The sequence below is a fragment of the Sus scrofa genome, chromosome 1, assembly GCF_000003025.6.
Source record: "Sus scrofa isolate TJ Tabasco breed Duroc chromosome 1, Sscrofa11.1, whole genome shotgun sequence".
In the NCBI taxonomy this organism is placed as follows: Eukaryota; Metazoa; Chordata; class Mammalia; order Artiodactyla; family Suidae; genus Sus; species Sus scrofa.
Window position 1 is genome coordinate 247,224,945 of NC_010443.5, and position 27,935 is coordinate 247,252,879.

General features: G+C 40.5%; 1 long non-coding RNA gene across 8 annotated transcripts in view; it reads left to right on the top strand.

The window, feature by feature from the left end:
• Window positions 1-27,935, top strand: part of LOC110256021 — a 533,154-nt gene that overhangs the window by 92,234 nt on the left and 412,985 nt on the right. For 7 of the 8 annotated variants that reach the window (XR_002337158.1, XR_002337157.1, XR_002337161.1 and 4 more), the window contains exon 3: window positions 19,755-19,831. The exons of the other annotated variant lie outside the window; for it this stretch is intronic. This is a non-coding gene — a long non-coding RNA (uncharacterized LOC110256021). The remainder of the gene's footprint in view (window positions 1-19,754; window positions 19,832-27,935) is intronic. 8 annotated transcript variants of the gene reach the window in all.

Genomic DNA, 27,935 nt, shown 5'->3' on the forward strand with positions numbered 1-27,935 from the left:
TCTCTTGGGTATTTAATGCTTTGTACCTGGCATTGGCCTGAGTCGTCTCTTCTCTCTTTTCTACCGCGTCAGGAAGTAGCTGGTGTAGGCAGACGCGGGGTGGGGGGGGGGGAATATGACCGGAAGAGGTAACACATGGGCCAGCAGGGTCTGGCTTCTGCCACACCTCCTCTCTGGGCCTCATTTCCTTGTCTGTAGAATGGGGACAATCTACTTTCTGCTTGTGTGGATTCTATGAGGTCACGTATGCAGAGTTCCAGGGATCTGGAAGACACTCCAGGAATATTTTTGACACTATTCACCTCTATTCCTCCACCCCTGCCCCCAGAAGGTTGAAGTATGGGTCTAAACTTAATAAACCGTTTGATTTTGTCCCTTGAATGTGCTCTGCTTCTTCATGTCTCAGTGATTTATTTGACCCCGTTGCTCTTCTGACAGGCATGGTCTTTCCCCAGATCCTCCCATGGCTGGCTCTTGTGCATCACTCAAGCCTCAGCTCATATTTCAAAGCCCTTTTGGACCTAACTAAGGTAACCCTTGGCTGGTCCCTTTCTATGAACCCTGTTTATTTTTTTCATAGCACTTATGGCTATCTGAAATGTTCTTATTCTTTTGTTTTACCTTGATGTATATTACTGCTTCCCTGTATCAGAATATAAGACAGCAAGGATGGGAACTCTGTCCATCTGGTTCACCGGTGTACTGCCGGGCATGGAGGTTCATATACTTTGGTCTGGTGCTGGCTGGGGATACAGCATGAATAGGATCCATATCCTGCTCTCCAGGAGTTTGCAGATATGTAAGCAAATGAGAACATTGTGCACAGGATTCTTGCAACAATTCCTTCGACTTTTGACTTCCAGAGAGGAGACACACATATATACACACAATTACAGAGTACTCTGAGGTAAATGCATCAATAAAAGTGTATTCTAGGTATAGTCGTGACAGCTAAGGAATATTTGATATTTCTGCCTGAATGTTCCAGGTAAGGCTTCCTAAAGGAGAAGATATTTTGCAGGATGAAGAGCAGATCCTGATTAGGTAGGCTAGTGTAGATGGCATTCTAGGCGGGGGACCAGCATGAAATATGGAGACAAAAAGCAGCGCCCAGTTGCACTGGGGCATACCTTGTTCAGGTTTTTATATTAATCCTGCAAAATTTCATCATATTGGTTTCTGCTCTGCATTCCAACCTCTTAGGGTTGTTTTCAATTCTTCATCCTGACATCTGTGATATTAATCACCTCTCCTGACTTAGAGTCATCTGAAATGTGTCCATAAAGCCCTATAAAATTGGCCAGCAGCTGGGACTGAAGAGAGAGAATGGAAATAAACATAGGAAGGGAGAGAGATGCCCGGGAAAGCAATGAAATTGAGCTAAGCACAATGGGGGCAAAATGTGGGGTAGAAAGAATCCTGGATCTGAAGTTGGAAGACATGGAACCTCATTTTTTTTCCCCGTCACTTGCGTTGTTTTAGGTGGGTCATTTATCTCTCTAAACCTCAGTTTCTTCATCTGTAAAACAAATAAACAGGCAAACAAACAAACATTCCCAAACTAAATGTAGCTAATAATGATAAGGAGTGCGAATCACAGGGGAAAAGTTTGAGCTGTGGTGCTGATGGCTGTGAGAGTACCCAGAGGTGCTAGGATTCCATGGGCTTTAAATGCTTCTTCTTCCTTGTTTGCTTTTTTCCCCCTAACCATTTCCAAGTATAGGTTTATAAAGTATTTTACTTCCTTTTCTCCCAATCTCCCCTACATTCATTTTTTTAACCCAGAGTATTAGAGTTTCTACCACTTTATCAGTTTACAGTTTAGCCCTGGAGAGATTTCCATCCCAGATACTTCTCCAGGAAGTGGATCAAATAATATTCAATTTTTTTCGTGTATTTCCTTGCAGAGATGTTGGTGAAGATTAGAGAGAGCCACCAAGCATCTCGCCTTCTGTTGGCATATGAAATCCATTTTTCGGATTGCTGTGATATGAGCTGGGGTTCTGCCCTCCACTGGCTGTGCCATCAGGGTGTTTAGTGTGAGAGCTTTAAGGAATCCCAGGCATTACCTAATTCAGCTCTTTCATTTTGCAGAAGAAGAAACTGAGGCCCTGAGAGAGGAAGGGATTTGCCCAAGATTTATAGTCAGTAAGTGAGCCAAAACAAAGTAACAAAAGACAGACAACCAAAGAAAGAGAAAGTGGCCTGCCCGGTAAAACCTTCACTATTCTATTGATATTTAAAATCCATGTAGGATTTCCCTTTGTGGCTTGGTGGTAATGAACCCGACTAGTATCTCTGAGGGTGCAGGTTCGATTACTGGCCTTGCTCAGTATGTTAAGGATCAGGCATTGCCATGAGCTCTGGTATAGGTTACAGATGCAGCTTGGATCTGGTGTTGCTGTGGCTGTGGCATAGGCTGGCAGCTGGAGCTCCAATTTGACCCCCAGCCTGGGAACTTCCATATGTTGCAGGTGCAGACCTAAAAAAGCAATAAATAAAGCAATAAATAAATAAATAAAATACACATATAAGATTGTTCTTTGGGACTATTCTATCATTTTCTTGGTCTGCTGGCTTTCTGAATAAAATCATTATTCCCTGCCCCCCCAAATAAAATATCTATATAAAATTATCAATATACTAAGTTGTCCCCAAAAGGATCAGGATGACTTTTAAAAATATACACTACAAAAAGATTTCTATAAATAATGGAGACTGAGAACACAAGCCACAGTTTGGGAGAAAATATATGTAAAAACCATATGTGATTAAAGGATTGTTATTCAAAAATATACAAAGATCTCTTAAAACTGAAACAACTAAATGAAAAATGGGCAAAAGATCTGAATATACACCTCACTCGAGAAGATAAACAGATGGCAAACGTGAAAAGATACTCAATATCATAGGTCATTAGGGAAATGCAGATTAAAGCAACGTCATACCACTGCACACCTATTAAAATGGCAAAAATTCAAACCACTGACAATATCAAATGCTGGATAAGATGTAGAATAACAGGAACTCTTGTTTATTGCTGGTGGGAATGCAAAATGGTATAGTCCCTTTAGAATACAGTTTGGAAGTTTCTTACAAAACTGAGTATACTTTTATCATACAATCCAGCAATTGCACTCCTTGTTATTTACCCAAAGGAGTTGAAACCTTCTGTCCACACAAAAACCTGCATGCAGATGTTTATAGCAGCTTTATTCATAATTTCCAAAACTTGAAAGCAACCAAGATATTGTTTAGTAGGTGAATGGATAAACTGTGGTACACCCAAGCAATGAAATATTATTCCACTCTAAAAAGAAATGAGCTATAAGGCATGAAAAGGCTACCAATGCATATTACTTAGTGAAAGAGGCCAATCAGAAAGGCTACATCTATATGACTTCAACCATGTGACATTCTGGAAAAGGAAAACTATGAGGACAGTAACAAAATCAGTGGTTGTCAAGGGCTGGGGATGGGGGAAAGGATAAATAGATGGAACACAGGTATAGCACAAGTCACTGGAACTATTCTATATGATACTATAATACAATACTATAAGAGTGGATACATGTCATCATAAATTTTCCCAAACAACGCTAAGAATGAACCCCAATGTATACTAAAGATTTTGATGATATTGATGTCAGTTGGTGTTAACATAGGTCTATAGATATAACCAAGTACTAGTCTGGTGAGTCATGTTGATAGTGAGGGAGATTGTGCATGGGTGGGGGAAGGGAGTATATGGGAATCTTCTACTTTCTGCTTAATTTTGCTGTAAACCTAAAACTGCTCTACAAAATAAAGTCTATATTAAAATGTAATTGAGGAAATTAAAGCCAAAAGAAAATGACAGGAAAATAATGCAAAACCTGAGTGAGCTTAATGGGCAAAATGTGTGCCTTGGGAGTTCCCATTATGGCACAGTCGAAATGAATCTGACTAGTATCCATGAGGATGCGGGTTTGATCTCTGGCCTTGCTCAGTAGGCCAGGGATCTGGCATTGCCGTGATGTAGTGTTGATCTCAGACATAAGCTAGGATCCTGCGTTGCTGAGGCTGTGGCATGGGCTGGCAGCTGTAGCTCCGATTTAACCCCTAGCCTGGGAACTTCCATATGCTGTGGCTGTGGCCCTTAAAAAAAAAAAATCTCAATGTCTCCTTTGCACAGCAAAGGAAACTGTACAAAAATAAAAAGACAACCTACGGAATGGGAGAAAATAATTTCAAATGATGCAACCAACAAGAGCTTAATCTCCAAGATATACAAACAACTCATACAACTCAACAGCCAAAAAACCCCCAAACAACCAATTGAAAAATGGGTAGAAGACCTAAATAGATATTTCTCCAAAGAAGGCATACAGCTGGGAGTTCCCGTCATGGCTCAGTGGTTAACGAATCCGACTAGGAACCATGAGGTTGCCGGTTTGATCCCTGGCCTTGCTCAGTGGGTTAAGGATCTGGAGTTGCCATGAGCTGTGGTGTAGGCCAGTGGCTGTAGCTCCGATTAGACCCCTAGCCCGGGAACCTCCATATGCCATGGGAGTGGCCCTAGAAAAGGCAAAAAGACAAAAAAAAAAAAAAAAAAAAAGAAGGCATAGAGCTGGCCAACAGGCACATGAAAAAATGCTCATCACTAATTATCAGAGAAATGCAAATCAAAACTACAGTGAGGTACCACCTCACTAGTCAGAATGGCCATCATCAGTTTCGTCTACAGATAAATGCTGGAAAAAGGTGTGGAGGAAAGGGTACCCTCCTGCAATGTTGGTGGAAATGTAAATTGATACAATTACTATGGAAAACAGTATGGAGGTACCTCAGAAAACTAAATATAGAACTACTAAATATAGAACTATGGTCCAGCAATCCCACTCCTGGGGATATATCTGGACAAAACTTTCACTGAAAAAGATACATGTACCCCTATGTTCATTGCAGCACTATTCACAATAGCCAAGTCATGGAAACAACCTGAATGTCCAATGACAGATAAATGGATTAAAAAGATGTGGTACATATACACAATGGAATACTACTCAGCCATAAAAAGAACAAAATAAAGCATTTGCAGCAACACGGATGGAACTAGAGACTCTCATACTAAGTGAAATTAGTCAGAAAGAGAAAGACAAATACCATATGATATCACTTATATCTGGAATCTAATATATGGCACAGATGAACCTATCTACAGAAAAGAAACAAACCCATGGGCATGGAGAACAGACTTGTAGTTGCCAAGGGGGAATAGGAGGGAGTGGGATGGACTTGGAGTTTGGGGTTAGTATATGCAACTATTGTGTTTGGAATGGATAAGTAATGAGATCCTGCTGTATAGCACAGGGAACTATATCTAATCACTTGTGACGGACCATGATGGAGGATAATGTGAGAAAAGGATGTGTATACGTATAACTGTGTCACTTTGCTGTACAGCAGAAATTAACATTGTAAATCAACTATAATAAAAAATGTGTGCCTTAAATTTTTGCATACTTGCTAGAGGTGCGACACGTATTAAACTTCCAAGTTGATGATTCAAAAAGCAGAATCATATCAGTATGTATTCATTAGTGTTCATAAGTGAAAAACAATTTATCATAGTTAATCCTGGGACTAAGACCAGAGATGAATTTCTCTCATGTTTCTCTGTACTAGGGACAGGATGAAGTAGTGAACTATGTCCTTAACAATGTTGTCTATGTCATTAGAACAATGGGTTTCATAGGTAGATGGCCTTGGTCTCAGAATGCAGTTTCTCCAAAGGGGTCCTAGTTTCAGTGATCACCTGGGGTGGTCAGCCAGGCAGCGTGGGTCTGTATGAATGAGAGGTTGGCAGGCCTCCTGAAAGAAATGGTTACCAAAGGTGTGGGGACCGGCTGCTACCTTTCAGGGGAGAAGAGGATGTCCTCTGGTTCTTAGCCAGTGGACGGGATCCTGGTGAAGGCTGGCATTCACATCCTCCTCCCCCATTAATTACATGCCAGGATGGCAGAGTGATTTCAGATAAATAGCACTGTGATTGTGTCCACCTCCTTCCCCCTGAGGAATTCATTTCATTTTCTGAAAGAATATTGCACAGCACTGAAAGAACGAGGAAATTTTTAGAAAATCAACTTCATGGTGTTGTAATTTGCACGCAATGAAATTTATGCATGCCAGTGTACAGGTTCCTGATCTGTGTAACTCCCACCCGATAGAGACACAGGACATTTCCATCTCCACCAACAGTTCTTGTAATGTCTCTCTTTTTAGTTAGTCTTTCCCTCCTCTCTCCTCTCCCCATGCCCCTCCCAGGAAGGTGCTGACTTGACTTACATCACTGCTGATTAGTTGCCTGGATAGTGTTTCATATAAGTAGAATTACACAATGTGGGTTCTTCTTTTGTGTCTTGTTTCTTTCACTTGGCATAATGTCTGTGAGATTCATCAGTATCCTTGGGTTTATCAGTGGTGTTTTCCTTTTCATTGATAACAACTCTTCTGTTTCACACATATACCACAATTTGTTTATCTGTTCACTTGTTCATGATCATTGTGGGTGTTTCCGAGCTGGGACACTATTTTTTTAATTTTATTAAAGTGTAGGAGTTCCTGCTGTGGCTCAGCAGAAATGAATCCGACTAGGAACCACGAGGTTGCAGGGTTTTTTTTTTTTTTTTTTTTTTGTGTGTGTGTGTGTCTTTTTGCCATTTCTTGGGCTGCTCCCACGGCATATGGATGTTCCCAGGCTAGGGGTCGAATTGGAGCTGTAGCCACCGGCCTACACCAGAGCCACAGCAATGCGGGATCTGAGCCGCGTCTATGACCTACAACACAGCTCACGGCAATGCCGGATCGTTAACCTGCTGAGCAAGGGCAGGGATCGAATCCACAACCTCATGGTTCTCAGTTGGATTCGTTAATCGCTGCGCCACGACGGGAACTCCCGGTTGCAGGTTTGATCCCTGGCCTCACTTGGTGGGTTAAGATCCAACGTTGCCGTGAGCTGTGGTGTAGGTCACAGACCTCAGATCTGGCGTTTCTGTGGCTGTGGCGTAGGCTGGCAGTTACAGCTTGGATTGGACCCCTAGCCTGGGAACCTCTATATGCCACGGGTGCGGACCTAAAAAGACAAAAGACACACACACACACAAAAAAAGTGTAATTGATTTACAACATTGTGCCAAATTTCTGCTGTGCACAAAGCGACCCAGTCATATTCATATATATGTGTACACACACACACACACACACAGATACACTCTCTTTCTTATATTATCTTCCATCATAATCTATCCCAAGAGACTGGATACGGTTCCCTGTGCTATACAGCAGGATTTCATTGCTTATCCATTCTAAATGGAATAGTTTGCATCTACTAACCCCATACTCCTGCTGGGAAGTTACGAATGAAGCTTCTATGAACATCAGTGTTCAAATGTTTGTGCAGACACCTGTTGTCATTTCTACTACTACTGTGACGAGGGGGTGGTGTCCTGTGTTAGTGATTACTTACTGCTCATGTGCTGATCTCTTCCTGTCTACCTCCCACTTCCTTTTACCTTTCGGCTGACTTAGCAGAACTAAGAGGGTGCCTCTAATATTTTATTTCCAGGTGGTAACACAGACTCAGGTAGTGCCTCTCCTTTATGGAAATGCTCATCATCTTCTCCATTCCGTCTGTGATGGACCTTTTCACTGAAGCTCTAGAGAGTTCTCTGGAAGCAAGCCTGAACTTGCAAGTCTTCGGTTTTGGCCTTAGGGCAAGCCTGCTTCTAAAACAGCCTTTCCCAGAGAGAACAACGCTAGGGGTCATGCAATGCTTGCGCTGTTTAATAACCCCCACCCTCTTGTTGTTTTCTCTCATAAAATCCAGTGACTTGCCTTCATTATATTTATCACAGTTGTTAATTATATACGATATATTTGTGGTTTATTGATTAATGCTTGTCTCGTCTACTAGATTGCTCTTTTGTCTTTTTTTTTCCTGGGGGGGGCCTTTTAGGGATGCACCCTAGGCATATGGACGTTCCCAAGCTAGCGGCTGAATCGGAGGTGTAGCCTACACCAGCCTACACCATAGCCGCAGCCACAGCCATGCTGGATCCAAGCCACATCTGCGACCTACACCACATCTCACGGCAATGTCAGATTCTTAACCCACTGAGCGAGGCCAGGGATCAGACCTTCATCCTCATGGATGCTATTCGGATTTGTTTCCACCAAGCCTCAATGGGAACTCTACAGATTGCTCTTTTGTTAACCACTTTGTACCCAGCCCTTGGAGTGGAATTGATTTGAGTAGGCACTCAAAAATATTTGTTGAATGAATCCAGAGGCTCCAGCCATCACTCTGATCAGACTGATTCATGTGACTATGATTACTGCATGTTTCAGACTAGGATAGCTAAAGGTATGTCACGATGTGTAGGTGTCAGCTCCCTGACCCTGTGAGAAGGTTTGTCCAGGTTGCTAAAGGCATTCAGACTTCCCTTTCTCCACTTAATGTGTGTGCAATGCTGACTTCTTCCAAGCACCCCCGGCTGAAGTGGTGTGGCTTCATCCTCGTACTGATGGGGCCTTGACACCATGGGAATTTTCTAAGACATCAGGGTCTATTTCAATCACAAAGGTTTTGGGCTTTAGAATGGTAAGACTTGAGTTTGAATCCCAACTCTACCACCAAGTCACAAGTCACTGTAATTTTCATCGAGGAACTGAGCCTCCTCATTTTCTAGTTGAATAGGCCTTTTGATATTGATCATTCTTATGTCACTTAAAGTCATCTCCAGGGCAAATGGTTTCTTTGACAAGTCCTCTTGTGCCATGAATTGAGTCTGCTTATATTATAGATATTTCCAGGTGAACGCAAATGAATTTTCCATTCTCTTCTTACAGTGTGGGGTCCAGAGCTAAGAGCAGCTGCCACTCAAGGTGTGGCCTAAATAGTGCAGAGATGAGCAGGGGTGTTTTCCCTTCTCCTGAATGCACAGGTATCTGTGCAGCTGACGATCATGTCAACTCTGATGGTGGACATGCTTTGCTGGTTCAGGCCCAAATCCTCACTGATTAACAATCCTACCTCCTCTTTTTTTCAGCCATTATTAACATTGTTATTAAGTTTTTAAATTCAATGTTAAGGCTGCTCATCTTCTTGGTCACTCTGGAGATAGAAAGTCAAAACCTTCTTGGATGTTTTCCTGTTGATTCTCAATTATCCTATCAACTTTAGGTGAAAGCAGAAGCCCCATTATTGCCTGGATTTCCAGGAAAAACAAGGCTCAAACCAGGAAACTGTATGATAATCTCTTTATCTCTTTTTTGCCCATTCATTTCTGTGGTTGAATCTTCAGGGCAGAGTCACTAACATTCATGAGTTCTTATTATTTGCCAGGTGGTGTGATACGTTCAGTAGAAAAGGTAGCAAAGAGGAAGAATACACTGTAGTGTAACCGGTGTATTGATGGAGGGAAGTATGGGGACTTGAATAGCAGAGGAGGGACCCCAAACCCTGGAGACCAGAACAGCAAGCCAGCAGCTCAGGATATGTGCTGGAGGAATATTCAGGGTTGATCCTTGGAGGACTGGTATCTAATTCTTTGAATTCTTTGCATTTTTAGGTCTACATTTCTCTTAGTCTTGCTGTGCCATTAGTCAGCACTATAGGAAAGAGGAATTGTACACCCTGCTGATTCATCCATTTGTTCATTCAATGAATACTAGAGGATTTTCCAAGTGCAAGGTCATGGAAGGGAATAAAGGAAACAAAATCTCTGTCCTCAGGAAGTTTGGGCCATTTTGTACCTCACTTCCTAACCTATTCCCAGTATTCTTGGTTTCTGAATACTTGGTTATTTGCCTGTTTATTGCTTCAGTGTAACTTTATAGCAGAGACCTAATGGTGCTTCTCTGGAGTTTCCCCCTTGATATGACCCAGACTCTTTTTGGCTGTATATATATGACTTTTGAAAAATATTCTCAGCTTGGTCAGAGCCTTGAGACCTGTTACCTTCACACACATGCTTTACATACCATGTGCGGTTTATCTGAGCTACACAAGCTAAAATGAGAGAGTTGAGAAGCTGATTAGGTCCAGTCAAGAATGATTCTTGATATCAGAGTGTGTTGTATGTGGTTCATAGCAGAACTCCATGCTGGGCTTAAAATAAAGAGAACAAGTTGAACCTTACTGGGAAAGGGAGCTGGCAAGAGCTTTGCCATGTCTAGGACCTAGTCAGATGGGCTGAGATATTGGGCAAGGATCTGGGCTCAGGAGAGACACCAAACCAGAAGCCCCTCCTAAAGCCTATGTTGAACAGTGATGCTGATGGGAAGGAAAATAATAATAAAATGACATAGACTGATACTTTTTGCAAGTGGACTGAACACTATTCTCAATACTTAACATCTATTTACCAACTGAGTCTGGGACTTTTTTGAGGGGTCTTTAAAGGATGCCATTTAAAAGAGGCTAAGATCAGAAGATGGTACCACTAAGAACAGATATCTCTGAATTAGGAGCTAAGGACTCTGAGTGTTCCTTCTGTTTCTCCTAAGAATGTCCCCTTATCACACCTGACTTTTCTGGTGCTGGGGAGTATAGGGAAAATGTTGTCATCATCATGCAGTGTGGTAGGGAGGGGGTTTTAACTTCTGGAAACCTTTGCTACAGCTGCTCCTTATAACTGGGCAGGAGGCCAGACATGACCTGCTGCTGTCAAGCTGGAGAGGATGATGAAGCCAATAAGAATTCTGAAGAGTCCATGAACCAGAATAGCCATTACTCCTCCCTTTGCAGTCCTAGAACCCCAGGCAGGCTATTATATTGATGGGGGTACTGGTAGTAGAAATGCTGGGGAAGGCAGAAATTGAGCTGATAGGGTTTCTTCTACAAATGTTCAAAGGTCCTTCATTTACATGCTACAGCCTCTTAAGCCTCCTGGAGGACAGGAGCCATGCCTTGTACTCCTTGATATTTTCCATGGTATCTTGACTTCAGGAAATATCTGTTGACTTGAGTTGAAGAATAGGCTTCCTTTTCACGTGGGAGTTAGGTAAGATGGCCTGATGCATACTGTGGGTTTCTCTGAGGCTGAGTTCCAATGGATGAGTGAAATAAAACTTAACACTCAGCACAAAATAGGGGCTCATTAAATACTTGTTCAGTAAAAGCCCTTTCCCTGACTGGATGCTGAATTATAAAACCTAGGTCAAAGGGGCTCTGAGAGTTACCTTGTTCAAACAGTATTACTTACTTTCAGCCTTTTCTGGGCAATAAGGAGAGAGAGCGCGTCCAAAATCCTTCCAGTGGGCAATTCACACCATGTGAGAAACTGGGTCTTGGCCTGGAAGGATGTCTGCAGGGTTGTCCTTATAAGTAGGGACACTTACAAGCACAGGGAAGATCTATCCAGGGATATTTGGACCCATCAGTGCATCAGCAAGTTTCCTACCATAAAGAAAGGAAGACACAGAGAAATGCTGCCCACAAAGGCTTACGCTTCTCCCTTCAACCCTGGTTGAGCTGTGGACCCTCCAGGCTTTCTGACTTGTGAGAAGCAGAAACTGAATCCACAATCAGCTCTTAATTCACCAGTTGACAATTCTTTTCTTTAGTGATCTCCTAAAAACTCTCTCTCAGGCTCTTTCATTAATGGATATTAACTTTGAGGTTTCGTACTTTCTGGAAAGCAGTCTTGCTCTGTTCAAGAGGTTTGGCTATGGAGTTGGACATATGTGCCTTTGAGTCCAGTGCCCTGCAATTTTGAGCAAATTCTCTTGTGTGAGCCTTAGTTTTATCATCACTAAGTGTGGAATGCATACCATCTTCTTGGGTCGCTGGGGCGGAGAAACCAAGATAATATGCACCTAATAGGCATTCAATGAATATTTGTATTAATAAATATTAAATATTTCTGAAATATTCCATAAATATTTCCTTCCTGTTGCCGCCTCAAGTTTTGCCTCGCACCCTGGCATTCTGCGTCTTTGTCATTTTTAGGCAGAGCCGAGCATAATGAGCCTGTTGAAAGCCTGTCTCCGACTCTAGATTGCTTTTGCCTTTTCCCCAATAAAAGAAGCCTCACCTCCTGGTTCCTTGTTGATTTTCAGAGGCATGACTGTTTGACAAACCATTTCAGGTGCTGTCTGCAGGCTGCCTAACAAGTCCCCATCTCTCACATCACTGACTATTGGACTGATTTAGGGAAAAGTGCCCCCCGCTGATGTGTAAGCAACAGATGCAGCATAATTGTTCCATATATTTTTTTCCCCCTTTTCTTTTCCACTATCTCCACTTCTGTGTAAGCTTTCCCAGGAGATCTGATGGTTTCTCTACTGGGAATATATTCCAATAATGCAATTTACTGCTAATTAAGGTATTATACTAGTTAAGATTTATGGGTATTTTTTCTTTAATGTTCGTTGCTGTTTCATCAAATGTTTATTATTTAATGGCCTGGTTTCTCATATCTAGGTTACTTTAAACCTTGAAAATGCTTTTAGCTTGTCGTTAAACATCACCTCTATTTCTCCCTCATCTAGTGGCCTTTCTCTTCTTGCCCTTGCTTCTTAAGGTGGTAAATAGAAGGGCTTGTGGACCTGAAGTTAACCTGGCGCATTAGTGCTTTCAGCAAACTTCTCTAGCTGTGTGATTCAAAGTGGCAACACTTGAATAGGACCTATGCGTTTTGTTATCAATCCAGTTTTCTCCATGGACTCATATGGTTTGTATCTTGGAATAGCAAAGTACACATTTGAATCCTGGGCTCCCGGGGACCACATGGAACTTGAAAATAGGTCTAGTCTGAATCCCTATCTGATGCTTTGCTCGATTTCATTAGGCAACATAGAGTTATCAGAACCTCTCACCTGCTTAGCACTCCAGACAGGCTAGAAAGGGAGAACAGTGTGGTGCTGAATTCAAGAGACAGGTCTCATCTTGGTGAATATGTCTGTGGTTAATTTCAGAACAGCATGCTTTGTTGTTGTTGTTAATTTAGAATGTGTTGGAGTTCCCATTGTTGCTCAGAGGGTTAAGAACCCGACTAGTGTCCAGGAGGATGCGAGTCCCATCCCTGGCTTTACTCAGTGGGTTAAGGATCTGGCATTGCCACAAACTGTGGTGTAGGTCACAGATGTAGCTTGGATCTGGTGTTGCTGTGGCTGTGGCATAAGCTGGTAGCTGTAGCTCCAATTCAACCCCTAGCCCAGGAACTTCCATATGCTGTGGGTGTGGCCCTAGGAAAAAAAAATTAGAATGGGTTGACTATTGCTAGTCAGTGAAAATTGGTGGTCCCTTGGTGATCTGTGGATAAGGCCTTCATACTCTGTCAGAGACGTGCTGGGTATCTATGGTAGCCATCTTCCCCAGAGTTACAAGAGGAACTTGGTCATAGTGATTCAATTAATCCTGTTTTATAACTAGGTTGGAACAATTCAAAGGAAACTCCACTGCCTCTGCCAAACTCCAGAAACTTGATGCTAAGGAGCTGCTTGATTGGGGTGGTGATTTTAGGTGTAATTATTTAAACCAAGGATTCACATCTCTGGAAATGCGCTTCATCCTGATCTATTCCACACAGGATTTGAGGCAGCTCAATGGCTTCATTTCATTTCATAGCAACCCTCTTTCTCAAAGAGCTGAATGGAATATATTTATTTTTCAAATTAGCATAAATTAAACAAATTGTGCTTTGAATGCTTTTTTTCCAAAAATTAGAGGTAAAATGTAGTTGGAAAACCTCTGGAATTAGAATCAGATAACCTGGCCTCCTCTCCTGGTTTTACTGATTAATCATAGTTGGATGGCTCCTGGCAAGTCATTCCAATTTTGCGTCTGTAAAATGGGGAAAGTCCTATTGGTGATATGATACTAACAGCTTCCACTTACTAATTATTCTGTGTTTCCTGCATGTATTGCAGCTCTAAGTCCTTCTATGTCCCTGCAAAGTATGTTATGATGAAAAGATAGGACTGAGGGAGAAAAATGAAGGACTGAGGGAGACAATGTGACTTGTCTAAATAAGTCAAAATAAGCAAATAGGTGGAAAAATCAGGGCATTATGGCTCTTTCTGTGGTGCCAGGGTGTCAGTAGGTAGAGGGAAGAGCAGATGAGTGATAGTCTGTTCCTCACATTTTTTTTTTTTAATGCACATGGAAAGATGGTCAATGATGTAGCTGCTGCCTTAGTGCAGGAACAGTCATCTCATTGGGGTTGTCGAGTCCCTGCCTCACTTAACCTCACATTTTACAAGCTTGTTCTAGCTATACAACTTGTTTCTTACTTGATCAGCTGAAGAAATAAAGGCTTGTGATAGGATAATCTGGGCTCAAGCCCAGCTCTGCTTGTATTAGTTATCTAAACTTAATGGCTTAAAACAATACACATTTATTATCTCATAGTCTCTGTAGGTCCAGGCATGGCTGAGTGGTCGGTCCTCTGCTCAGAGTCTCAGAAAAAGCAATCAAGGTACCTGTCAGGGTGTGCTCTCATCTGGATGCTTGGCTGGAGAAGAATATACCTCCAAGTTCATTCAGAGTGTTAGCAGCATTCATTTCTTTGTGGTTTACAGAAGCTGGGTGACTTGGCTTCTCTCTGGCTATTGGATGCGGATACTCAGAAGTCCTAGAAGTCATCTGCAGTTACCTTCTGAGTGGTTCTTTCCATATGCAGTTCACTACACATCAGCTTACTTCTTCAAGGCCAGCAGGAGAGCTAGAGTGAGTTGGGTAGCAAGGTGGAGTCTTCCATAAAGCAATGTAATCACAAGATGGACATCCCATCTCCTTTCAGGTGTTCTATGGGTTAGGAGAAAGTCCTATCCACATCCAGGGAACCCCCAAAGCTGGTTTGGTGTTCTGTGGGAGCTGTAGCTATTTTTTTTCTTTTACTAGATGGTGGTCTTTGAGCTGAGAAGATTTGGTCATTTGTGGAGCTTCAAAAGAGTGAAGAGATTGGGGAAGGTGATTGCTTCCTGGGGGATCATATTCAATCAATTTGGGTGGACCAATGTTGAAGCCAAATCTTGTTACACTAAACTGATGTTTGGGAAGTCCCTTACTTTTTTTGGAATTTTATTACTTGTTAAATTTGATCACAATTCCTTACCTTATAGGGTTATGGTGAGATGATGGATGTCAAAAAGACTCTTTTGCAAATGTAACATAACATACTTAGTAGTCACCTTCCTGCCCAGATTCTGGATCCCGACCCACATCAGCTTCTGAGAGATGGCATGATGCCAGCTTCTTTTCCAGGAATTCATCTGCCCCTACCTCATAAAAATAAATATGCAAACACTTTCTGGTGTGGTGGAAAATAATGCAATGATTTGCACATTTTGGATGCTTAAAAATCAATAGGAGCCATTATAAAGAGTCTTCCAAGAATCTTTTAAAAGGACTGACATGTCATCATTTTGCTGGGAGTTTTCATCTCTTTTTCATTCTACCTTGTAATTTTCTTTCTGGACCAGTTAGTGAAAAGAAGAAGTTTAAAAAGCAGCAGTAAAAGAAAGCCTTAAGAAAACACTCCTATACCCCACAGTTAGCCAGAGGTTTCTGAAAAGGTCACTCCCTGCCTAATTCTGGCCTTGCATCCTTTTTCCGGTGCCTGGGTTAGGAATCCTTGGTTAAGAAAACAGGGCCATAATGATATCTTCTGTAAACATATGCTCACTTCTAAAGGGATTCTTACGATTACCAAAATATTTATAATTTTCAACTCAAGGATTGGCTGAATTGGATGGTTTAGCTTTTTGATGGTTCAAAATCTCAACATGTTTGCTCTGACAAATGGTGGATGCCATTAGTAGTCACTCCTTATGCTTGTGAAATTAGATGGTTTAGCTCAGTTTTGACTATTACGGTTTTCTATATTCCTTCTCGGTTTCCCATGAACAATGCTTAGCAATTGTTGGAAAGCAATTGGACTTTTATGTAAATAGTAACTAACTCTCACTGTTTGAGGCTCATTGTTACATTCCAGTTACACATTTTTGAGGCGAACATTGATACCTACACTTGGTTTCTCCAATCCTGCTATAATTCATAGGTTTACTGGTCTTATTTATTTATGCATGGATCACCCCTTATGCCTCATCTAGTTATCGAATTAAGTTGCTGGGCTTGATTTCTTCAGCAGAATCTTAATGAAGTAACCAAAGCAGAAGGATCCCCAAACACAACAGTATTTGTGAAACTTTAAAAAATTTTTTGAGTTTAAAAAGAACCTCTTAATTTTTTTTTTACGTATTGTAAACTATTCTCTCACAACACTTTTTCTGAGAGTCAATTGTGGGCAGACATTTGGCTTGATGCAAGAGTACAAGGAAACACATAATCACTTTAGCATTGGTTGTAAGCCATTCCTTCAGGGCAATGGCTTTGTTTCACTCACCTTTAAATACACCAAATACAAGCATTTACAACACACTAATAATCATGAAAGAAATAGGTAATATTTTACACAAATATTGATAAAATGCTCTGGAACCAAATGGTTTTAGTGGTGAGTTATTTCAGCATGCAAAGGATGGATACGTAATTTATTTTCTATTGTGTAGAAATGTACAGGCAGCATTTTTGTTGTGAGGGAGGTGGCACGTCTTCCCTCCATATGTTTGTGTGAGTAATCATAGGAGGCATGACTCATCCCATAATGTAAGCCGAAATGGACATATCATTACTTTCCTTGGACCCAGAAAGTGGGCTTTGTGCAGGAAGCCATTCCAGAGGGTTGAATCTGAATGAATGTAGCCAAGAAGCAGGGGCAGTTTAGAAGTTATCTGAATGGTGGGAGTGGTTCCCAGAGTCCAATGATAGCACTGTTGGTGATCATGGCAAGACATTGGCTATAATCTGGTATACCCAGGTTCCCTTGGTTTATGGGATTGTTCTTCTAGCTTTGTTATTAATCCTATGAACTGCCCATTCTCTTATATATAGCTGCTTACAAATAGAAATCCCTGGAATTTTCCCATTCTCTTAAAAAAATTAAAATCCAAGTAATACTCCATCTTTGCAGGGAATTTGTAGTGACTAGTTTCTTCATCAAAGAAATGAAAATGTAGAGGTGGATATTCCTATAACATGCATTTAATTCTCCAGTATGGGCAATGCACAACATGAATAAATCTTGTGAAATTTTTGAAGTGATATAATACAATGTACTGTATATGGTATATACCAAAGATAGGCAGATAACCACTACTGGCCCTCGAGGAAGCTTCCATCAGGTTGATATCCTTGGGTAAATAGGGAAGTAGACAGGCTATCCATAACAAGGTATTAGTGCCCTGTACCCTTTTGATCTTGAAATTGCTGATAATTTTTGAACAAGGGAACCTGCATTTTCATTTTTCACTGCATATCACTGTAAAACCTAACTTGTATGAGATAGCAGAGTATTTATCTTTGTCCTCAAACCCAGCTGCTGCAGGACAAATTCCAATTTAATTCTATCTCAATTAAAATTCTCCTTTTGGGCCCTTACCATCTCCACATGCCTTGAAAGAAAACCATAGGTCATTTGTGAGCACATATTCAGTAAAATTCTGGCTTATACTGGAGACAAGAGATGAAGGACACAGTCGCCCTTCTCAAGATGCCAACTCATGTTGCAGTGCAGTGATAGGAACACAAACAAATACAGTACAAGGTGAATATGTGCTCTAAGAAGATAATAAACCAAGAGTTCTGGGAGGAGTAGAGGAGCAATTAACTGCTTTTCATGGAGATGTAATGTTTATTCTGGTTTTTGAGGTTGAATAGCCATAAACAGGTTGAAAACCTGGGGAAGGGCAATCCCAGGCAAGGGAAGAGTACAGATAAAAATGCTGTGAAAGAATAGAGTGCATTTCAGTAACAGCTATAATTCATGGTGACTGGAAGAGGGAAATAAGGTGAGAAGAATGTATAGAAAATGCTACTGGAGAAGTAGGTTGTGATAGACTGAAGAGGTTTGCATGTCTCTTTGTAGCCAGTTTAGATTCCATCTAGTAGATAGTTCAGATGATGTGAAATATTTTTTCTTTTAAATTATAAAAATAAAAAAATTCAAACATACATTAAGGTTGAAAGAATTTGACAGTGAACTAGAATCTACTCATCATCTAGATTCCATCATTAACATTTTGCCACATTTTAAAAATCACACAGCTCTGAAAGGTTTTTGGCAAAGAAGCAGGATCGATGCAATGGGTATGGAAGATAGGCTGTAGGTAGAGAAATGGATGGGAAGGGATCAATTAGGAATCACTTCCCATATTACACACAATACAGCATAAGAATCTCAAGTGAAGAATGATTTCCCTGGGTTCAAAATATTCATATACAATATTTCCCCCTCAGATCTTTATAGACATTGCTTTATTATCTTCCGACATTTTAGTATTTCAGAGTAAAAATATGAGGACAGTTTGAATTTTGTTTCTTTAAATATAATTACTTTTTTCTCCTAGATGTTTTTGGGACTTTCCCCTTTAATTATATAATCAATAAAAATTCCAGGTATCTGGGTTTAGGATTGTTTTTCTTAGTTTTGCTGGACAAAATGTCAAAAAAAATTATTAAGTCTGGAAAGTTTTCTTCAGTTATGTCTTTGATTACTTTTTCTTACTCAAGATTCCTGGAATCATCTATTATTCTTAGATAGAATCACTATTTTCTTCTCTTTTTTACTTCCTTAATTGAAATTTTTGCTGTTCTCTCCTTTGAGCTCTTAAGGATCTCAGTTTTCCTTTCATCAGTGTGTCTTGATTTTTAACAATGCCAATTCTAACAGAGATCATTTCTAAATTATTTTTTAATCTTTCCTGGCTCCTGCTCTAATCTTAGCCAATTGTTTTGCACCCCATCACATAACCCTTTTACTTTTTCTATATGTCCTTTCCTTTTAGTTTTTAAAATTTCTTTATTATGATGATGGTTTTTTCATTTTATACAAATCATGCCACCTTGAATTCCACTGAAAATTAATTGTAACATAAAATTCCCTTTTGCTTCCCTAATATTTTATAAGTATATCATATCTCCTCTGAGTATCAGGCTGAGGCTCTCCTTCCCTCTGGCTGCAATTTTATTTCACATGTAGAATTTGTCTTTTGTTCTTTGTAAATAAGGGAATATCTCTCTAGATATGTATTTTCATGGGCACAGTCCATGGATTGGCTTTGACTTTATTGTCTTCTTGTGTGTAGATAAACCCTTTCTCACAACGTGAACTGTGGGCACATTATTGTGAACATATTCTGATCCAAATACCAGTGGATATTGGTCTTTTATCAGCTATCAGTGATAGAGGCTAAAGCGAGATTATTTTCCACACAATTACATGATTCTCTGATCTCTGAAATAATGGAATGTATTAAAAATGACTATTCCCAGTATGTGCTGTCTGTGTTTACCTCATAGTTTTTTACTTCCCAAGATGCAATGGGTTGCAGACATGTGCCATAAATAAGGAGTTTGTTTGATTACTAAGTTGAATGTCAGTGACTACCTGTAGTACTATGCTGCCCATCTTGGTAAAGAAGGCTTGGTAAATATCATGATGCTCATGTTGATTATATAACAGATCTTTTCCACCACATATGACTTTAACCAGCCACTTGCATTTATGGTTTATGGATTTCACATTCTTTAGCATGTACCAAATCTCCTCAGTCTAACATCATAAGGAATTTGAAGGTCAGGAAACAGATGCCCTGTGGGAGAGATTCCTGATCCTATATCTTCTATTTATGGATATTTCTATTTGCAGGTGAGAGTTGCCCCATACACCTTTAAGACTTTCTAGCTGTGCTGGAAGATTCCCAAGTGTGCACAGTCCTGCTAATGGTCAGTGTTTTATTTATGATTGGTTTTAAAGGCTTTTTTTTTTTTTTTGTCTATACATCAGATGGGACTTGGTGGTGGGGCCAATATACTAGGCATTTGTGTGAGGACATATGAAACTCAGGGTTTAGGGGTCAAGGGAAAGAAAGGGAGGAGTCTTCTACTGGCACAAGGAAGACTTAAGGAAGTTAGAGAGGAAATTTGCAACAGGGAGCAAATTTCTTTAGAAGATGTAGTCAATCTAATTGTCCTTCTGCATTCCTATCTAAAGAGTTTTGTGGAAGAAAGGAATTGTGTTAATGTTACAATAAAAAATCTTCCATAGTTTCCCATTTCCTAGTGGACCAAGAACTATTTTTATAGCATGTCATTTATGTTCTTTGTAGCTGGGGCCCACCCATTGTTTCTCTATACATACATGCTGTGCTTCAGCATCTGGGTATTTTTACACCACCAGACCTTTGTTCATGCTGTCCCTTCTGTTTGGAATGTCTTCGCATCTAACCTCCATCAGGAAAATCTCTACTCATCCTAAGTCAACTGTGACTCCAATGTCATTGTTTTACCAAAGTCTTCCATGATTTCTCCACTTAGAATGAATTATTTGCTCTTCTGTAATATAATGATAAAAAGGCTCAATTACAGTTGTATGGATGCATTGCCTTCCCCAATAAATTGAGTCTAATTAGAATGCCATTTTGAATGTATACAGCATATAGTACAATAGCTGATATAAATTCGGTCAAAAATATTGATCAGACAGCCATTTTATGACAAACATTTTGCTAGGCACTTGGGGTATATGAGTAAACAAGACAAAGTTCCTGACTTCAGGAAACTCAAATGATGATAGATGACTAGTAAACAATTTCAGGTGGTAACTCAAAGCAGCCACTTACAAAATGTTTGATGAGCTGATTTTTTTTTTTTTGAGTGAATGTATAGAAGGAAGAAGTACAGCTTTTTAAGCAGTTACCTTTGGTTTCAGAGCATTCAATGACCACAAAAATATCAGCACTATACACCTTTTTTTCCAATCTCATGTGTTTGCGGGTCCACTCAGTTCTAGGCTGAGCTTGGTTAAGTGGTTGAGCTGGGTTCACTCATGTGTCTGTGACTGGTTGGGGCTAACTGTTTTAGGCTGAGCTGGGTTGGGTTGGAGTAACTAATTTTTCTTTTGTAATCAGGAGCATAACTCTGGAAAAGCCCAATAAGCAACCCTATTCCAAGTCCTTGCTTATGTCATATCTGCTACCATCCCATTGACCAAATCAGTTCATGTAGTCAAGCCCCAAGTCAGAGTGAAGAGGTAGACCCCACCCAAAGCAGAAGGCATGCCAACTTCCATGGCAAAGGGTGGAGATTTGTAATTCCGTTATTGGGTAGGAAGCAAAAAGCTGGGACAATAATCTAGTCTTGGAGTTTCCATTGTAGCACAGCAGAAACAAATCCAACTAGGAACTATGAGGTTGTGGGTTCGATCCCTGGCCTTGCTCAGTGGACTAAGGATCTAGCGTTGCCATGAGCAGTGGTGTAGGTCACAGACGTGGCTCAGATCTTGTGTTGCTGTGGCTGTGATGTAGGCTGGCAGCTACAGCTCCGATTCAACCCCTAGCCTGGGAACCTCCATATGCCATTGGTGTGGCTCTAAAAAACAAACAAACAAAAAATCTTGTCTCTTGATGTACATGAGACCCCGCAATAAAAAGGATTTGCTAAGTCCTCAAGCCAGTACTTGGGTAAGTTTTTTTACCTTTCCTTATCTTCTGTCTTTTCTTTATCCAACCTCCCTATCCCTGATACCCCATTCTTACACCTCACCATCAACATATCATCAACATTGTCTTGGTTCATTTATTTACTCAGTGATATTGTGATGTCTAGCATGTGCATTTCTTGCTTGGGAGGTTTTTGGGTTTGCTTTTTTTTTTTTTTTTTCCTGTGATGTATGTATATGCGTGTCTAGGGCTGCTTTGCTACACAGTAGGGCAGAAATACCAAAACATGAATGTCAGACAGGAGTTTGTATGTAAATATTCCAGTTCAAAGAGAGGGATATGAATTGTATCTTCCACCACATCCCCAGAGTTTCCAATGGACTCAATCTCCTTGTTTGGCAATAAACTCTTCAGCGACTCTATCATGTCTCTACTCCCGTACTGCTGTTTTCTGGGATCACTCTCAAATAAACAAATGCTTGTCTCAGGGTCAGCTTCTGTGGGAAGCCAAGTAAGAAAATACGTATTAAAAGTCTACTGTGAACAGAAAGCAGCCTAGAAGTCCACATTTATGCTGATAAGTGAATCCTGAGAAGTTATATCTATTGCTGACAGCAGTTTATAGAAAGAAGTCAAGTGGGAAGAGGAAAGAACATGGGGATTTTGTTTGGAATCAGACAAACCTGGCTCCGGAACTTTTTCCACGACTTACTTTCCTATCCTTCCTGAGTCTTCTCAACTGTGAAATGGAGATAAGGCCCATGTCACAGTGTGAGATTGGTGGCAATAAGATATTAAAGTGCTATCTACCATGCCTGGCACCTAGTGGGTATTCAGTAAGTGGTAGCCATCCTTATTGCCATGGACCACTTCCTTTAAAATGATGACAACATTTATACAGCATTGTCAGTAGACATTATCTCATTTAATCCTAACTACAAGTGCTTGGGACTGGCATTATTATTATTAATTATTATTATCATCATCATCAGACCCATTTTACAGAAAAAGAAACTAAAGCTCACAGAAGCCAAGAGACTCACCCAGGATCACTCAGCCAGTACTGGGCATCAGAAACAAATCTTCCCCTTCAAAAGCCATCTTCCCTCCCATTCACTTTATCTTCCTTTGGCTACCTTGGTTATTTATTCTGTGCTTTGCCTAGTTTAAGTTCCCCAAGACAGAAATAGATTTATTTTCCCCATGGATTCCGGGGCTCCACTCAGGGAACTTGGTTACTGAGAAAGGAATTAAATAATTGTCAGGGGAAAAGACAGCTTGTAGGAGAATGTGATAAATTCAACTGAGAAAGTGCCAAGGGCGAAGACACATGCAAAGCTGGCACCAGAGCACAGGCCTCTAGGCTGTTGCTTAATAATATTAACAACTAATATTTGTCTAGCATTTTACAGTTGTCAAAGTACTTCCTGATGTTTAGTCTCACTTGATTCTCACAACATCCCTGTGCACTGCAGTAACTTCCTTTCACAGTATTTTTACCGCAGAAAACTGAAGCTCAGATAGGATAAGAGATTAGTTTTAAACAACCCAGCCAGTAAATGTTAGAAATAGAGGCTCTGGGAGGGTCTGCAAACCAGATCTTCTGTTGTCAACTGCTGGGGTTTCTGAGATAGAATATTTTTCTACACTAATAGCAACAAGAATTTGCAAAGTGCTAAACAGTTAAAGCACATTTGCAGATATCATCTCAGCTTTTACTGTTACAAAGGCATTATCCTCATCTTATGAAGGAGGCCAGTGGGGTTCAAGGAGGTAAAAGGACTTGCCCAAGGACATTGGTGGCAATTGCTTGAGTCAGGATTCAAACTGGGGTCCTTCAAGTACAGAATCCCTCCACCACTCTCTCTTGGACCCTAAATGCAACTTCCCAAATCAAAATGAAGAAATCACTTTGCTTCATCTATTCCCAGCTTCTCCTCATAGAAAGCCTTCCTTTTTGCCCTTTCCCCTTCTCTAGACATCAGTCAAGAAGGGAATGGTCCTCATGAGGAGGAAAGAGGCCAGGTGGAAGGTCTTGGCAGGAGCGCAGAGCAGCCCATTTGCTGACGGAGAGCAGCTGAGCCTCTTGAGCTCGCCTTTCTCTGACAGGAACACGGAGGCATTTCATTCAGTTAAAAGTGCAGCTTCAGAAGCAGACATTTCTCTTAAACGAGGAACCGATGTGGCTTCCTGGGCAGGATGAAGCCTCCTGGGCTGAGCATCTGTTCACCTGTTGCCCATCCACCTCTCTCCATCCACAGAGAAATAAGATGATGAAGACTGGGAGGATGCTGGGAAAGGAGACGATGCCATATATCTTCCCAGTGAGAAACAGCTCCCTGCTTGTAAATAGCAGAGGATCTGGGGGAAGACCAAGCTTTAGTACCACATCAAGCCAAGGAACTTCTGTATCAGTTGCAGAATCTGAGTGTTTATTTTTCTTTGCTTGTATTGCAAATTTATAACAAGCTGAGAAAAAAGCAGACCTCTCTTTTTTTTGTTTTTTTTTTTCCCCATTTGGCCTCTCACTCTCTTCCTAACAATGTCTGGGTTTCCCTCAAAGCTACCAAGTGCTAATTTGAAAAATATGTTGTCGACAAGTAAGAGAAAAGCAGGCATCCGATGTGAAATGCCCTCTGGGGCATGGAGCAACTCCCAGAGCGAGAGAGAGAGTGTGCGTGTGCGAGAGCAGGCCAGGGCTGGCTGCTCTCTGAGCAAGAGGAAGAAATGGGAGCAGGAAGAAATGTGGACTGAAGGAGACAAGACCATAGAAGCCCACGTCTAGTTTGGTGTCTTCTTGGGCTGCTGGATGAAACTCTCCGTTGCATTTAAGGTAGGATGCAAATCCCATGGTTGATATTATTTGTGTCATTTCCCAGTCACCTGTAGGTTACTTCCTAAGAAAAACGTACTGAGTTAATTACTAAAAAAAAAAAAAAAAAAAAAAACTTGCTTCTACCGAGGAGTTTATGTGTTTTCTCCTCATGAATAAAAAGCCCTATGTCATGTATTAGGTTTCTAATTTTGCTTTGTTTGCCAGGAAGCTTAGAGCAAAAAGTATAGTTCAAACAGTGCTTTGGTAATGATCATGTCACTGCTGAACCATATTCTTTATACCCCATGACTTGTCTTCTCTCATATTCTAATTGTTTTTCTTTCTTTCTTTTCTGTCTCTCTGCCTGTCTCTCTTTCTTTCTTCTTTCTGATTTAAAAATGATTGTACCATTCTATGTATTTTATTTGAATGGCTTCAAATTCTTTGTGGAGTAAGGCAATAAATAAGTAAACAAACACATAAATAAACCTTGCCGGAACACACTTTGGATGAGCAAATAAAGAGGATGAAGGAGCGAGGGAAGGAAATCCGGAAATTGACCTCCGACTTTTTTCTCATCTCCATCATGTTCCATCGCCTCATCCCCAGCTGCTACTACTCTTAAGGGGGGCACCATGGACATGGAGAGAACTTTCAAGATAAGGCTAACAGGAGTGGCATATGGTGGGTGGCTACCGAACCTTGCACTTCCTGTCTGCTGAGCATCAAAAACTAAGGACATAAAATTCAATTCAACTGGAACATTTCAGAGAGACCCTCCCCTGAGTTCTTCCCTGTGCTTCCCGATCTCCCCATGGCAGTCTGATTTTTAACTGAAGTATAGTTGATTTACAATATACGGTATTAGTTTCAGGTGTACCACATTGTGATTAAACAATCTTATAGATTATACTCCACTTAAGTTATTATAAAATAATGGCCATAATCCATTATTGTACATTTCCCTGCTGCTTATTTATTTTATACATAGTAGTTTGTGTTTCTTTATCTCCTATCCCTATCTTGCCCTTCCTCTGTTCCCTCTCCTCACTGATAACCACAAGTTTTCTGTATCTGTGAATGTTTGTTTTATTTTTTAGATTCCGCATATATATAAGTGATAACAGAGTATTTGTCTTTCTCTGACTTATTTCTCTAAGCATAATACCCTCTAGGTCCATCCACATTGTTGCAAATGGTAAAATTTCATTGTTTTTTATGGTTGAGTAATATTTCATTTTGTGCATGTGTGTGCATATGTGTGTGTATACATCTTCTTTATCCATTCACCTGTTGATGGACACTTAGGTTGCTTGTGTATCTTGGCTATTATAAGTAATGCTCTTTATGAATGTTGGGGTGCATGTATCTTTGTGAATGAGTGCTTTCATTTTCTTTGGATATAGACCCAGGAGTAGCATTGCTGGGTCATATGATAACAATTTTCAGTTTTTTGAGGAAACTCCATACTGTTTTCCATAGTATGTACATTGGCTGCACCAATGTACATTCCTACCACAGTGCATGAGGTTCCCTTTCCTCCATATCTTCACCAACATTTGTTATTTGTAGGGAAGTCTGATTTTTTAAGTATTAGAAAGGGTCTGGGATTTAGGGGCCAAAGACTCTAAAGTTTCTAGCTCCAACTGTGAAGACTTGGGACTAACCTCTCTTACATTCTGCAAAGAGTGGAAAATAATAACAACTCTACAAAGTTAATTTAGATATAAAGTGGAAACAAAAATGCCGTGTAGATTATGAGGAATGACACAGTCTCATTGTCATTATCTCCATGCATTCAGGATTCTTTGCAATAGTCTCCCTACCACCATTTAATATCTAACCATAACCAGCAGCTCCATAACCAGCAGCCTCTGTGTTGCAGTCATTCCTTGACCCTGCCTGGGATGCCCTTCTCTCCTCTTAAGTTCATGGTAGACTCCTATACAACCATTCAAACCCTGCTCAAATATTACCGCTTTGATGAAGTCATAGCCCTGCATTTACAATGAATATTTTTCCTTAGTTTTGATCATCAAAAAATTTGGTTTATACCTTTAATGTTGCATTTGTTATATCAAAGTTGGTTGCTTCCTGCATATCACCTCTCTTTTGTTCAGTTTTAAGTCGAAAGCACACTGTGGGTACATCTAGCTTCAAGATGTTGTCACAAGATAAGCAGAAGTTGAATTTTGAGACCTGTTACCAGAGAACACAGTTTTCTTAGAATCCATATATATCTTATAAATATCTTGTACTGCAAAAATCCAACTGATAAAAATAAAATACGAAGCAGTCGCTTTGAAATGAATGGGGTTTCTTTTGTGATTATCAAATGGGATGGATGGAACGATAGGTGTTCCCACTTTACTCTGAGAACTCCTGATTTCCAAGTCTAAGGATGCAGCAACTCTAGACTGGAATATTAGAGAAATTTAAGAGCTATCTGTGGACATTTTATTTTTAGAAAGGAAATAAGGCAGATTGATTGGTGATGGGAACAGTAAAGTCTAGAGATTTGGAGCCCAGGCTGTGGCATCAGCTACCTGGATAAGCAATTAATCTCTCTGTCTCAGTGTGATGATTAATTTTGTGTGTCAGCTTGATTGGGCTAAGAGATGTCCAGATAGCTGGTAAAACATTCCTGGGTATATCTCTGAGGGTATCTCTTGAAAATGTAGGGTAGCTTTTGAATATGTAGACTAAGTGAAGAAGATGCTCCTCACCAATGCCAGTAGGCATCATCCAATCCCTGTGGGTCTGGATAGAACAAAAAGCATGGAGGATAGGCAAAGTTGATGTTGGTTGAATTGGGACATCTGTCTTCTCCTGTCCTTAAACATTGGTTCTCCTGGTTCTTGGGCCTTTACTTATGATCAGGACATGTGCTATTGGCTCGCTTGGCTCTTAGGACTTTGGGTTTGGACTGAGACTACAGCACCAGCTTTCCTGGGGCTCCAATTTGCAGATGGCAGATCATGAGACTTCTTAGCCTCCATAATTGTGTGAGCCAATCTTTCATAATAAATCTTTTTTTATATATATTCTATTGGTTCTAGAGAACAAGAATACATTCTTCATCTGCAAAATGATAATAGTAGAAATAACACATTGTTTTGAGAATTAAATGAGATAATATATGGAAAGCAATAAATATAGTGCCTGGCACATTGTAAGTATTCAAGGAATGTCATCTCCTCTCATGATTAAAGTGCAACATTATTTTTACATAGGAGGCCTGTGAATTTCCTTAGTTTTAAGAGTTATGACAGCTCTCTGTGGCTGGTTGTTGCCTTTCTTTATCCTAGGTAGATGTGTGCTTGTGTTATGTGGGCAAGATCAGAACATCCACTGGACTTTAGTGGCTTATATAAGAGTGACTGAGATCTGGATGTGCTCTGACAGAAGGCACATGGCTTTGCTCTGCTCTGCTCACATATCATCTTAATCATTGATTCATCTGGATGCAGCATGCAGGGAGGATCATTGACAAAAGGACCACATTAAAAAATGTATTTCCTTATCTGTACTATGAACATGACAATCTTAATATAATTACTGGAAAGAACAAATG